The sequence below is a fragment of the Rhipicephalus sanguineus genome, chromosome 1, assembly GCF_013339695.2.
Source record: "Rhipicephalus sanguineus isolate Rsan-2018 chromosome 1, BIME_Rsan_1.4, whole genome shotgun sequence".
NCBI classification, from domain to species: Eukaryota; Metazoa; Arthropoda; class Arachnida; order Ixodida; family Ixodidae; genus Rhipicephalus; species Rhipicephalus sanguineus.
In genome coordinates this window covers 134909116-134923297 of record NC_051176.1, presented here as the reverse complement: position 1 = coordinate 134923297, position 14182 = coordinate 134909116, and the positions used below count along the sequence as shown (strand labels likewise).

Sequence of the window (14182 nt, the reverse complement as noted above, 5' to 3'; positions counted from 1 at the left end):
TTACCAATTCACTGCCGTGTGATTATGAACAGCGTACATTTTTCTGCACCAACTGCGTTGCTAGTTCAACGGTGACGAAGCCTCGATGTGTGAACATCCAGAATATGAAATTTACTCCATTAATTTCAGTTGTATCTTTTGAGACTACTGGGCTCGAAAATGATTGCACGGAGGCATAATAACAATTGCGGGGGTTTTACGTGCCAAAACCAAGGTAGATTTTGAGGCACACCGTCGTGGAGCACACCGGATTAATTTTTACCACCTGGTGTTCGTTAATGTGCGTCTAAACAGTGTACGTACACGAGCGTTCTTGCATTACGCCCCCTTCGAAATCGAACCAGCGCTCTTGTTTAACAACGCAACGCCATAGAGCCGCTGAAGCATCATGGTCAGTAAATAATAAAATGTTTCAAGCAAGAGCACTTAAGTGATGTTGCTGTTTGGTGCGCGCTCTTCTAAGATGCAGGAGAAACTTTTCGCGAAGTGCATACACATTTCACAGCTGTGCTGTGTATTTATAAGTTGTTAAATCCGTGTTGCCATGGCTTCTTATGAATGAAAAAGAGAAAAGAACTAAGCTTGAATAAGAAACAATGATTAACTAATTAAATATTGCTGATTCAATGTTGCTGTCCGACACAACACAGTGCTAGTGTCGCTGCCACCTATATCAGAAACTATCGGAACTCTATGACTCCTTGAACATGCTGCTCACTTGGCTCGTTGGTCTAGGGGTATGATTCTCGCTTCGGGTGCGAGAGGTCCCGGGTTCAAATCCCGGACGAGCCCAATTTTTTTATTTATTCTCAAGAGGAAATGTGACCACTGATGTGTATTTTTCATTATACTCTCTCTCTTTTTTTTGTCTTCCTTCTTGCAGCGCGTCACGCTGGAGCATGTGGACAGCGGCGTCAGGAACCTTTCCGCAGTGGCGGCAACCGCTACAATACTTGATGCACACTTGATGGTATGCGACGTGCATGAGCAGAAGGCTTACACGTCACGTGGCATCAACGAAATAATTCGAATTTTAAGCGCTCGTTTCTTCGTTGTTAGACACAACATTAATGAGAACTAACCGACAATCAAGCCAAGGAAGGTATAGGGGATGTTATTTGTAGTAATTGTGATATAAATGGGAAGAAAAATTCAAGTGGACGAAAGGATAACATGCCGCCGGCAGGGACCGAACCTGCAACCTTTCTAAAGACGCGTCCGATGCTCTACCAATTGAGCTACGGCGGCGGTCATCCTCCTGTCCTCTTCATCGCGTATATCTGCGCATTTAAGCCTGGGAGTGTTAATCAGCGCCGCTCGTAGCCACGACGGCGAGTGTGGAGTTGTTTTTAGTGAGTATGATTTCGTATGTGCTACAGGTCGTTCATTGCAGGGTGTCGGAACGGAACGAAAACCAGAAACGAAAAACGAAAAAAAAAAAAAAACGATATTTTTGACCGGAACGAAAACGTAACCGAAACTTTATCTATTATTTCGTTCCGGAGTGAAACAGAAAATTTTAAAATCGTTTTTCGGTTCACGAGAAAACTGGGCAATCCGGAACAACTGAGGTCATGCAACGTGAGCAATTATGCACATCTCAGAGTACAGCATTAGCGCCTACCTCAGGCAGGAATTCCGATACAAATATATGTTCAATTGTGCGAAAAACGAAAACAGTGGCAACCAGAGATGTTTACATTAACGCAAGTCGACTTTTGCGTGCCTGTCACGCAGGCCAGCGTGGCAAGGGCATTCTCGGCGCTGAAGTTTGTTATAGCGAAAGCTGTTATGAGATCACAACAGCTAACTTTGGCGCCATAGATGTCCGCCGCTGCCACCGCCGGCGTCCGTAACCGCTGTCGCGTGAAATAAGAAAAAAATGAAATGAGAAACAAATTTCTAGGATCGGATGGGATTTTAACCCGCGCCCTGTGCGTGGCAGTCGAGTATTCCACCAGAGTGTAACTTCTCCGCAAAAATACTCTATACAGGCGTCATGTCGGCCAAGGAATCGTGTTAACATATGTTATAAAGCGTGGCAGAAGAGTAAAATAGCAACTTGGCGTCACACAACGCGAATCGCTCGAGGAGTCAGTCAGTCGTTGAATGCTTTCAACCCGTTACAAAGGGCTCAGTCATAACTTCTTCATCGTCATTAACCATAGCACAAAGTGCACATAATGCCTCACAGATGTGTAGCAGGTACCACTATTCTCCGAAGAATAAGGATAAGTGGCATAGTGGGTGCTTCGCTACTACAGAAAAATTATGATGATTTATGGTGTAGTGGGTACCTTGCATGTGTACTTGTATTAATTTCCCCAAGAGAGTATGCAACGGGCTCTCGAAAGGCCGCTGTTCCAGCTTACGCTGCGACTCTGCTGCGTGTTCCGCGCAGGCCTGGCGAATTTTTTTATCAGATCAACGGTCTCGCACAGAGAGTGCACTCAATGACGGGCTGCTTTTGAGATCGTGCTTACTGCCTTGACACAAAGCACTGAGCCCGCTAAAAAAAGTGGTAATTGAATTTTGAGCAAATAAATAGTATGACTTTGAAGGGTATAGTACTGGTTCGTGCTAGTTGGTAGGAATTCGTGGTACAGTTTCTTCCACTCCTCTGAAGAACGTCGAAAGAACGTGTTTTACCGCAGTCCCACTTTCTTAATTAAGAGGAGGGCAAGTAACTATATTACCAATCCAATGTTTTTTATGGTTACCTTAAGTTCAAGTTTTTGCATAAAAAAAAACGTTACGAACCGTTACGGAACATTTTTTTTTTTGTTTCGGAACAGAAACGGAACGGAACTTTTTGCGGTGGAACGAAACTAAAACCGAAACGAAAAACATTTCGTTCCGACACTCTGGTTCATTGTTCGAGAGTTAACATCCAGAAAGTTCACCGTGTTCTCGCAGAGGTCGTGTGGGGATCCACGTGTGAAAGAACAAGTCGGTCTTCTCAGTTAAAACGAGTGCCAAATGGGGGTTTAAGATTGACATACCTCATTTAGCGCCAGCTCGTTAACCGTGTCTTCTTATTAACAAATATAGAGGACCATTTTCTACGCACGGTGTGCCAGCTTCGTCCGAGCAAATCGTTGCCGAGCACTGTTGTATGCGCGAATTATTTGCCTGGAAGCATGCATGAGTTTATAAAAGAAGCAGTTTTACGCTGTAATTTTTGTGCGCTCTCTTTTCACTTGATTATCTTCTGACTGTGACACGGAAACAAATATACAAAGACTTTTGTGACGTCGTATGAGTGTCGCTTCGGGCGCGGGAAGTGCCGGGGTCAACGCCCGGGTGAGCCATTTTTATTTAATCTTAGGAAAAAATGTGACCATTGGTGCGTATCCTTCACTATACGTTTATTTATCTCCTTTCTTTCCGTGGCCCGTTATCCTAATAGATAGGTGCCTGTGACGCAGGTGTGGCCGCCTGGCTCATTGGTCTAGAGGTATGATTCTCGCTTAGTGCGCGAGAGGTCCCAGATTCAATTCAGTATCTATCTATCTATCTATCTATCTATCTATCTATCTATCTATCTATCTATCTATCTATCTATCTATCTATCTATCTATCTATCTATCTATCTATCTATCTATCTATCTATCTATCTATCTATCTATCTATCTATCTATCTATCTATCTATCTATCCTAGTCATCTACGTGGTCTCGTGTTCGTCTCCTTAGCTTGGTATATGTATACCAAAATTGGCATGGGAGGACATATGTGTATAAAAATAACTAATACGATTCACAGGTCATGGCATGAATGGCGTGACATGCCTGTCGCGTACGTCATGAAACCCTTTCCCTCAGTCACGTGTGTCATATACCAGCATACAGTTGCCCATGGTATGCGGGTATGCACCAAACGTGATTCACAGCATATGTCAACCCAGGAAGGTCGAGAAAAAACGTTGGAAATTTTATGACATTTTGGGGGGGTTAAACATGCGAAAGGCACACCATTTGTTATAGATGGTGATCTTATAGCAGCAGACAAACGCTGACAAAGGTGCTCCAATGACCCCTAGCTAGCAACCACGATTGCAAAAAAAAAAAAAAAAAGGTATTACATTAATGGTGGCCTAACGTCAGTTCGGTGTACATTGTGCTGGTGGTGCTTGTCTAACGTTTATTATGGTTGCAGTGTTCACTATCCGCTTTATAATAATATAATAGACACTACGTATGTCTATGTCTCTACGATACGCTTCAATCATATGGCATCCTCACCTAATAGGTTTTACTAGCATGCTCGAAATGGTGCAGAATAAAGCCACTCGGTTGCATCCTACTTACGTTACGTAAGTATGCGAGGTTTTACGTGCCAAAACCATGCTATGATCATGAGGCACGCCGTAGCGGAGGGCCCCGGAAATTTCGTCCATCTGGTTTTCTTTAAAGTGCATTGACATCGCACCGTTCACGGGCCTCTTGCATTTCGCCTGCACCGAAATGCGACCGCCGCCTCCGGGATCGAGCCTTCCACGTTCGGGCCAGCAGCCGAGCACCATGGGCACGGTACCACCGAGGCGGACATTTCACGTAAGCGTTTCCTTACTAAAAGCAGAACTTAATCTTGCAACACTTGTCATGCGCAGGCGACCTACTCCATTGTCGTCCTTTCACTCACTTTATGAGCAACTCATCCTTCTCCCAGTCGTATATCTTCCCAGCCCCTCATACCTCAACCCGCTTCGATCATGCGCACAAGGCAATCCCTATTCTTGCCAGGAAGAAGTATCAAAATTCGTCACTATCATTATGTATAAACGATGATCCATTCCACCTCCATCCCACCTCCATTCCACCTAGCATCGCTGAGATATCAGATCTTTCGATGTTTCACTCGGGGCTGCTGGGCTATTTACTAAGTGCTAATCTGTATATGACTGCCTTCGTTTACTTTACGGTATTTGTTCGCGATATGTATGCGATGTTTTTCTCATGCAATTATCAGCAGTGTTTTGGTGACTATTTAATAAAATGTTCTGTTCTTGTCAATGATCTATTTGGCTGACTTCACTGATGTTGACTTGATTGATGTTGATTGATGTATTCGAGTGGAGGCCGACATTCGATATTCTTACTGTTTCTTTTTCCTATTTTCTTGTTGTTATTTTATTTTCGATTTATGTTGCTTATCACGAGATGTATGTACTCACTTGAAATCCCCCTCTATATAATGAAGAATAGGGCCTTTAGGCTACTGAAATAAATAAATAAATATGTATTCCTATGAGTAAGCAAACTACAGGCTAGCATTGCTCATCTCCGCAGAAATACGCAAACGAACGTTGTGTACACTTCGTTTCGATAAAAGTGACTTCTGTGCTGTATCGTGAGTGCCTTCACACTTCAGTGTAGTCGACGCGCCTGTAAGCCCACGATATGCGCACAACTACTGAATTTACACAAAGACGTCGACTCACCTCGTAAGAATAGGCTCAAAGCCAAGAAATGCGGCACACGCAGCTTCTCACAGGCTGCATTGCACAAAATCGATTTCCACAATGCGTGAGATCTGCCAGAATTCTTTTTTTATCTGAGGAGGAAATATAACAATTGGCGCGTATTGTACATTGTGATATTATTTTGGAGTATTCCTTTCTGCAGAGCACCATTTTATTAGACAGTTACATGCGCGTTGAGTGCTGCCGGCTCGTTGGTCTAGGGGTATGATTCTCGCTTAGGGTGCGAGAGGTCCCGGGTTCAAATCCCGGACGAGCCCACTTATTTTTTTTTTTAATCTGACAATGAAATGTGACCACTGGCGCGTACTTATTGCATTTTTATTCTGTAGTGTTCCTTTTTGTACCCCACAATTTTATTAGACACCTGCCTGCGTCGTCGAGTGTCGTCGGCTCGTTGGTCTAGGGGTATGATTCTCGCTTAGGGTGCGAGAGGTCCCGGGTTCAAATCCCGGACGAGCCCACTTATTTTTTTTTTTAAATCTGACAATGAAATGTGACCACTGGCGCGTACTTATTGCATTTTTATTCTGTAGTGTTCCTTTTTGTACCCCACAATTTTATTAGACACCTGCCTGCGTCGTCGAGTGTCGTCGGCTCGTTGGTCTAGGGGTATGATTCTCGCTTAGGGTGCGAGAGGTCCCGGGTTCAAATCCCGGACGAGCCTCACTCAGACTCACCAAAATATTACCCACCCGAACTCACTCAGACTCACACTCCCGCCTCGATCTCAGTCTGAGTAAGTCTGAGTGAGTCGACTCATGAGTGAGCTTGCCGACCTGTGGTCTCAGTATGCGAGTTGTGATAGACGGGTTGTTTTGCTGGGGGATTTTAATTCTGTTTCGAATGCCCGCGATACAGCCAACTGTGCTAGCATTCATAAATGCCTTGCGGCGAAATGGGAAGTCACGTACACGCAATTTCAAGGCACTAGGCTTGCGATGCGGACTTGTTGATCTGTCATGCTTCTTCCCTTCATCCTTGTCTTTTCGCGTCCATATCCAAGAGCCAAGACACTAGCCAAACGCGGTTGGATTGAATGCACAGTACTCACAGATTCAAACACGGCATGATTTTTTTTTTTTTAGTGTGAGGACTGGTATGCGCGATTGCTCGAGATAACCTCGTCATGCCGCGACGAATCTGATCTCTAAAGATAATGTTGGCCCTGGTCTACGCGTTCGAGTTGGAAATACGCCGATATGACCCAAGCTGAAGATCGTGGAAACGGAAGTGTGTAGGTTACTTAGCCCTGAATTGTCCTGTTTCAATCCGTGAGTACTGTACATTTCGCTCGACATTGTACCAATGCGTCATGGCTATTCGGTTGTACCAGTGCCATTTTCTTATCACTGTCTGGTACGCAATGTCAGACAGGTATGAAGAGGAAAAGCAAGCCTTCTGACTGTGAGCTATGGAAATTGAACGCCGTGTTACTCAATGATGGGCCATTTGTTGACACAGTGCAAGGGACCATTAATGAAACGCTCGCGGAAAACTGTGAAACAAAAGCAGAAAAATGGGAATGCTTAAAACAGAAAGTTAAAATAAAAGCGTTAGATCAAACTGCCTAAAATTCGAGGGGCGAATGAAAGAAACAAGCCTACAGAAAACACGTCAGCAGCTGAAAGCCCTACAAAACAAAAATCCGAGAGCGTGGAAAGAATATATGCGCAGTATAAAGGAAAAAATAGAACAGCATGACAAGGAGCTTTATGCGGGTGCCTTGGTTCGCGCACGAGCAAAGGAACCAGTCGCGGGGGAGACGCCCACTAAAAGGGCGCTTGGACTGGAAAAAGCGCAAGGACGCCGTAATCATATTGATATGATATATTGCAACGAAACACTTGCGAGTCACAATGAGACCATCGGACGGGCATTTCTCGCCCATTACCGGCCACTTTTCGCATTTAGAAAAGCGAATGTATAGACGATTTTAAAAAGGAGTTTCTTCAGCGCATACCTCGGCTCAATGACGACACGAGGGACATTTTAGAAGGGAAAATCACTAAAGCCGAAGTGGAATGTGCAACTGATCATTTGAACTTTGGGAAATCACCGGGACCAGACGGTCTAACCGCAGGTTGGTATGAGACTTTTAAAAGAGAACTGTATCTGTTGTTGACAGGCCTATATAATGAGGCGTACGAACGGAAAACTATGCCGCCTTCTTTTGGCAAAACGCATGCAATATTGATTCCTAAAACTGACGAAGTGGAAAAACTCAGGCTAGTGACATCGTATAGGCCGATATCGCTGGCCAATGTTGATTACGAGATTTTTATGAAGGTTTTAGCACCGAGCCTTCAAGCGTCATCAAAGAAATAGTCGCAGACCACCAAATGTGTGGGAGCAAAGGCAACACTATTATGTCGAGCGTTCACAAGATGTGGAGCGTGTTAGAGTGTTGTGAAGAAGCTTTACTTGGCGTTGCTGTCCTCCTGTTAGATCTGGAGAAAGCATTCGGTTGTGTCGCGCATGATATTTTGATTGTCCTTTTAGATCTTGTTAATTTTGGTTCCATCATCAGGCAGGCAGTGGCCTTGGCGTTCAAAAACTGCAGAACACGTTTAATTGTTAATAAGTCTTTGGAGGCCCCATTCACGTAATGAGTTCTGTGCTTCAATCGAGGCTGCCCCCTCAGTCCACTTTCTTTTGTATTTATATTGAAGCGATGCGTTTGGCAGTAACTGAAAACAATAAAATATGTGGTTTCAGCTTGGCGGCGGCGGAAGTCAAGCTGCTGGCATATTCCAGACAATATTGCGGTGTGTTGTACAAACAAGGAAAGTGTAGAGTAAGCGATAAGCGTTGTGAAGCTTTTTTGTAACTTCACAGGGAGCCGCGTAAACTGGGGGAAATATCTTGGGCTGTGGTACGGAAGGTGGACATCAACGCCGGACCATCTTACGAATGTGTGCTGGACGAAAACGCCGACTAGGTACCTTGGTGTTCCCCTTAAAAGTTATAAAGACAACGAGGAGTACTGGTCGAATCAAACAAAAGAAGCAAAGGAAAAGGCAGGCAGGTGGAAAGGCACCAACTTGTCTATTTTTGGCAGGTCTACTGTGTGCAACATGTTTTTCATCACTCAGCTGCGGTACGTGACGCAGGTACTGCATCGTTCCAGGATCAACGCACAAAGCCTGTACAGAGTGTTCGCGGTCTTTATATGGCGCTCGGAGTGGGAAAGGTGCAGCCGAACCAAGTTGTTTAGGCGAGTGAAGGACGGGGGTCTAGGTTTAGCGCACCTTTTTGTGAGACAGTTGGAGAACAGATCTTTGTTCCTACGGGACGTCAGTGATCCTTTTCTACGTACGGTATGTCAGCTCAGGATAAGCAAAGCCTTACCGGAATTCGTTGTCACTACTGATAATAGCATACCGGGGACGTTACGTGGCTATCTCAAAGAGGTTGTAGATAGTGTACGTTTCTTATTTGTTTGCTTTTTCATTTGACTGTCTGCTGTTAAAACAAAAGAATTGTACAAAGTTGTGGGCGATATGGTTTTTCCTGTGCCATTGTACAAGGCCTTATACAGTGGAAGACCGGGACAGAACGTGCTGAAGCGGTTGAGAAACATGCAGCTGCCTACAGGTGTTAAAACATTTTTCTTAAAGTTACACACCGGAACACTGTCTGTAAAGACCGTCACGGAAGAACGGAGATGTTTAACACCATGGGTATCACACTGCTTGATATGCAAGAAACCTGAAACCATAGGCCACGTTTTTCTGCACTGTTGGGAAGGGGTATACATTTGGGACATATTTCAAAGGACATTACAGCAAGAATTTCAACTGGATCCACATGGAATAAGGCATCTGGCCGTAAAGAATGACGACAGAGTCCCATGTGATGTAGTTAGGTTGAATGGTCTCCCCTGTATATGTTGACTGGCCTCCACTGTTTGTGTTGTGGCGTGCAGCTTGGGCGTTTTTGCCAAAAAGAGAGACGAAAGCAGCTGAACCAGCAAAGCTCCTCGTTCTCGGAGACACAACAGTGGACGAAAAGCACAAGAATATACCCAAGTTAGGCCCCAAGTTTTGCGTGGAACCTTCACTACAAATAACCGAAAGGCTTGCTTTGGCAAGGAACATTTCAAGGAACGTGATTGATGAAGAGAAGGATTTTTGTGTTAGAGACTGTGTGGAAGTAGTTCCGAGTCTGCGCTGGTCGTCTTGAACTTCTTTTTCTGTGTCTTCGTGTGGTGTGCGCAAATTATCGACTATAAAGCCAAACCAGTCCAGTTAAGACCGATGGCATCGTTGGCTAATTTCAGTAGCATGTATTGGTATTATGTACGTAACCTGATTACTCTGTACATTGTCTAAGACCGGCAACAAATGATCAAAAAAAGTCGCCTAGTTGGTCTAGAGGTATGATTCTCGCTTCGGATGCGAGAGGTCCTGGGTTCAAATCCCGGACGAGCCCTTTTTATTTTAAAACTTGAGAATGAAATGTGACAATTGGTGCATATTCACTGCACTTTTATTTTGTGGAGTTCCTTTCTCTGCAGCCCGCCATTTTATTAGAAAACTGCCTGCGGCGTGGAGTGTCGTCGGCTCGTTGATTTAGGGGTATGATTCTCACTTAGGGTGCGAGAGGTCCCGGGTTCAAATCCCGGACAAGCCCATTCTTTTTTTTTTAATCTGAGGATGAAATGTGATCATTGGTGCGTATTCAATGCACTTTTGTTTTGTGGAGTTCCTTTCTGCAGCCCGCCATTATATTAGAAAACTGCCTGCGCTGCGGAGTGTCGTCGGCTCGTTGGTCTAGGGGTATGATTCTCGCTTAGGGTGCGAGAGGTCCCGGGTTCAAATCCCAGACGAGCCCGTATTTTTTTCTTCTTTTTTAAAATCGTTTCCCCTTTCCCTCTGTCAATAAAGGTGCTCACTGATGTGTAAATATCCTTTTATTTATTTTTGCTACATTCTATTTCACTGCATAAAGAAAAATAAAGAAAAGAACGATGATGGGGGATGAAGGCCGGTCATGAGGCGGGTAAAGGGCCTTCGAATGAAATGCGTCGTATCACACGAGGTCGAGCTTGCCGGGGGAAGCAGATGGCGAACTTAGAATAGTAGGATTCACGAAGGAGGAATGGCAAGACAGTGACAAGCTTAACAGCAAATATAAAAAGAAATTCAATCTTTCGCGTGTATATAGAAGCTATCTTAATACCACCAGCCAGCGCGGCAGATGAGGACATATGCTTTGTAGAGCCCCCAGAGCGTATTCAACGCTTTCTAAAAATCTTCTCGCACATAACGTGTATTCGCCGTCGACATGACGTACTTACATCCTTGTGTTCCAGAGGCTGCGGGGGTTGATGGCCATTTCATGTATAGGACATCTTCCTCATTCTCGCTAACGTTTCAGGTATAAATGCGTGAGAATGCTAGCTACAACTGTATGCAGCGCCATCGAAGAAAAAGCAAAAAACAAAAAGAAAAACATTACACATTCACTTCTATGTGAAGTACGACGTGCATCGAAGCCATTATGGCGCAAAGGATTGAACTGGCGGAGCAGGCTCATCAGGTACCCTGTTCTCATTATTTCCTCTATTTCACCTCCCATAACCAATCCGCGCGAGAAATGAAAATCTGGCGTAGACGGCAAACGCCTCATAAAAACAACGAACCAAAATTACACCTGCAGTTGCAGCCTCCGGGAACACTATCCCAAACCATATAGGTCAGTCCTGGAGTCGTTCTCGTAGTTAAAATCATACGGGCTATTATTTGCTAACTCTGAAGTTAGCGTAGTACGACGAATGGGCTGACCCGTGGCAACAACTGACCGATCCACCGCGATTTTTATTGCTTAAGTACGATACTGCGTGGTAATCTTTACGGCGTTTTTGATGTGCATAACACGCTTGTGCTGCTTAGAAATGTTGACTACTTGCGGTTTGTTTCTATGCGTATTTGGCGCTCAGACCACCTGTATATTTTGCACAGGGTGTTTTTATAGCTTTAACTCGTATACCTAGTTTCATGCATAGGTTCATCGTCATGAACTTTAATTTCTATTTTTTTTTTAATTTCAACTTCTTGTTTTCTTAAGAATGGAGGAAGGCCCGAACAAAGCATGGTCATTTTCTCTTGACGAAGATTCGGGCTCCCTGTACAAAGCCCGCATTAGCTTCGCCCATATTATTTTCTCCAATTAAAAAAAAAAACATTATTTAATAAACTTGAAAAATAAAAGAAGCACTGTTCGTGTTTATCGATTAACGGAAGAACCACTTTTCTTTATTTTACCGGCGAACTCCTTTTATGTGGGAGAGGTGAAAGGAAACTTTCTTCGATTGTTGTTGCCCTCTCGAAATAAAACGGCAGGAAAGGCTCCATACTTAAATCTAAAGACGCCGTGTAACAAAAGGAACACTCCGAAACGATAACGTCTAGGTGTCTCCTTTTGCTTCGGACGCTACACTATATACAGCAAGCTAGGATTATGAGTGTGTTTTCTTGGTCTAGTTCATCGCTGCGCTTGATTTCAGGAGAGTGGAAAATGTCTTTCTATTTGACTCGTTGAGGTGACGTCAAAACCGCGGCTTCTGCTTCCAGAGATGATGTACTGCGATATTTCATTGCAAAATGAGGACAAGGGATGTATGTATATGAAGCATGCGGTGGTAACTGTAGTCGTAATGACAGATTGAAGACGCAGATGTGACAGTTGGAGTGCATCGAAGTACTTCAATTACTCAACATTATTACGCGCAAGATGGCGAAGCTCTCATCCACCGTTCCCTTTTGTAGAATAGTCATCGGGCTTCGGATTAATCTTTGTCGACCGGAGTTCCTAAAATGTCAGCTTAAGCGCACGAACTCTTTCTGCAATTTTTCCTTTATCCAAAAGCGGCTGCCGTGGCAGCCTTCTTGAACAGGGCCACCCAGCTGCGGCTGACAGGAGATTGAAAACGACAAGCCAGCCTTTTGTGGAGCACCGGTAAGAAGTAATGTGAGCGCTTTGGTTTTCACTCGCGGCGACGCTCTTCCAGCCAGTCCTCGTGGTCGCTCCGTATCGGTGACAGCCCAACAAGGAGAAAATAGGGCACCGGGAACGCCGCGGGAAAACACTTTAGTTCGCCGCCTTTTTAGAGAGGCCTTCTCTCCCTGAGTGAAGCTGTCAGCGAAGGCGGCAGGTGGGGGAAGGAGTCATTGCAGACAGGGAGAGCGGACCCACGGAAAGCCCGCTGGAGAAGCGAGGGGGACGGTGGCAAAAGCGCGCGTGGTTCGGCCGGCCGGCCAGCGTCCGAATCTGGGCCACATGGGTCAAGGCCGCGTGATGCTCGTGGCCTCCGCCGGCGCTGACCTTGCGTGGCACGACGGCGCCAGAATGCGAGCGGCCCATTAGCCGCACGCTGGCTGTTTTGGGCCGGTCGCTGCTGCCGGATTACATCATCTCAGTGACCCACTGCCGCCGCCGTGGCTGCTGCCATGCAGCCCAGCACTGATTAGCGCGCGGCTTCTGACCGGCTCCGCATTCCGCTATGGACAAGGCCAGGGCCGTCGTTCGCCGAGGAAAATCGCTGATTCGCCACCCCTCCCCTCCTCGAGGCCTGTCACACACGACGTCGCGGTGTGTATGTGTGTGTGTGTTGTGACAACAGATGGCGGTGAGATTGCAAACACTGCCGCGGGGCGTTCCCGAGCTCTGATCATTGGCTCGACGCTGAAATGCGGCTGTGAGAGAGAGAGAGAGAGAGAGGTTTATTTGTAGAAAGGCAGAGAGGTCGGCCTGAGCGATATTATGCTCTAGCCTGCTACTCTACACCGGGGGTGGGGAAAGGGGAGAAAAAAGAATGATGGATGACGATGGTAAGTAAGAGAGGTGAGTATGTACAGTCCCGTCTAGGTGGTGCAGTGCTATAGCCGCGCATCCAGTCCAGTGGCTTGTAGGAAAGCTGCAACCGCTCTTATGACCACAGTTGTGCTGTTGGCGTCAGGCCATGGGCCCAACACAACCTCATCAGTTAATGGCCTATTATGCACTCCTTCAGTCGAGGAAATCAGTTTTTGTCGTTCGCGTGCGTATGCTGGGCAGGTACAAAATATGTGCTCAAGTGTTTCTGGCACTTGACAGTGATCACAGTTGGGACCGGTGTCACTGCGGCCGATGATATGTGCATAACGTCTTGTGAAGGCCACACCAAGACGAATTCGGTGAATCATACTTGTGTTGTGTCGTTTTAATTTACGAGGCATACAGAACCTCATTTCGGGGTCCCATTTGTGTAATCGCCGGTGTCGTCGCTCCGGTTTCGTCCAGTGCTCAAGTGTGAGGTCACGCATTACGTACCGAAGCAGGGCGTTCGTGTCTGGTCGTGAAAACGCAGTGCGCACTTCAGGGCCACTGGTCAAGGCTCCTTTAGCTTCTGCGTCTGCGTCTTCGTTTCCCATTATGCCGCAGTGGGCAGGAATCCATTGGAAGGTGACGAGGTGGCCATTTGTTGAAGCAACGTGAAGAAGCTCCATAATTTCTATGGCTAAAATATAGTATGGACCTTGTCTCATGACGCAATTAATGGTTTGCAAAGCGGGTTTCGCATCGCAGAATATTGTCCATGTACGAGGTTGTTCTCCAGAAATGAATCTTATTGCCTCCCGGATAGCAACAAGCTCTGCGGCAGTTGATGTGGTCTTGTGGTCTATTTTGTACTGTCGAGCTATAACCATTTGTGGGA

The 14182-nt window shown here is 45.7% G+C and overlaps 5 non-coding genes across 5 annotated transcripts; all 5 read left to right on the top strand.

Moving 5' to 3' along the window:
• Nucleotides 1-720: 720 nt before the first annotated feature.
• Trnap-cgg (transfer RNA proline (anticodon CGG)) lies at nt 721-792 on the top strand. The gene has a single exon. It is a non-coding gene; the product is annotated as a tRNA-Pro (tRNA).
• A 4877-nt stretch (nt 793-5669) lies between these two features.
• On the top strand, nt 5670-5741 carry Trnap-agg (transfer RNA proline (anticodon AGG)). Its single transcript has one exon. It is a non-coding gene; the product is annotated as a tRNA-Pro (tRNA).
• Nucleotides 5742-5872: 131 nt separating this feature from the next.
• Trnap-agg (transfer RNA proline (anticodon AGG)) lies at nt 5873-5944 on the top strand. Its single transcript has one exon. It is a non-coding gene; the product is annotated as a tRNA-Pro (tRNA).
• Nucleotides 5945-6076: 132 nt separating this feature from the next.
• Nucleotides 6077-6148, top strand: Trnap-agg (transfer RNA proline (anticodon AGG)). Its single transcript has one exon. It is a non-coding gene; the product is annotated as a tRNA-Pro (tRNA).
• Nucleotides 6149-10245: 4097 nt separating this feature from the next.
• Trnap-agg (transfer RNA proline (anticodon AGG)) lies at nt 10246-10317 on the top strand. Its single transcript has one exon. It is a non-coding gene; the product is annotated as a tRNA-Pro (tRNA).
• Nucleotides 10318-14182: the final 3865 nt, after the last annotated feature.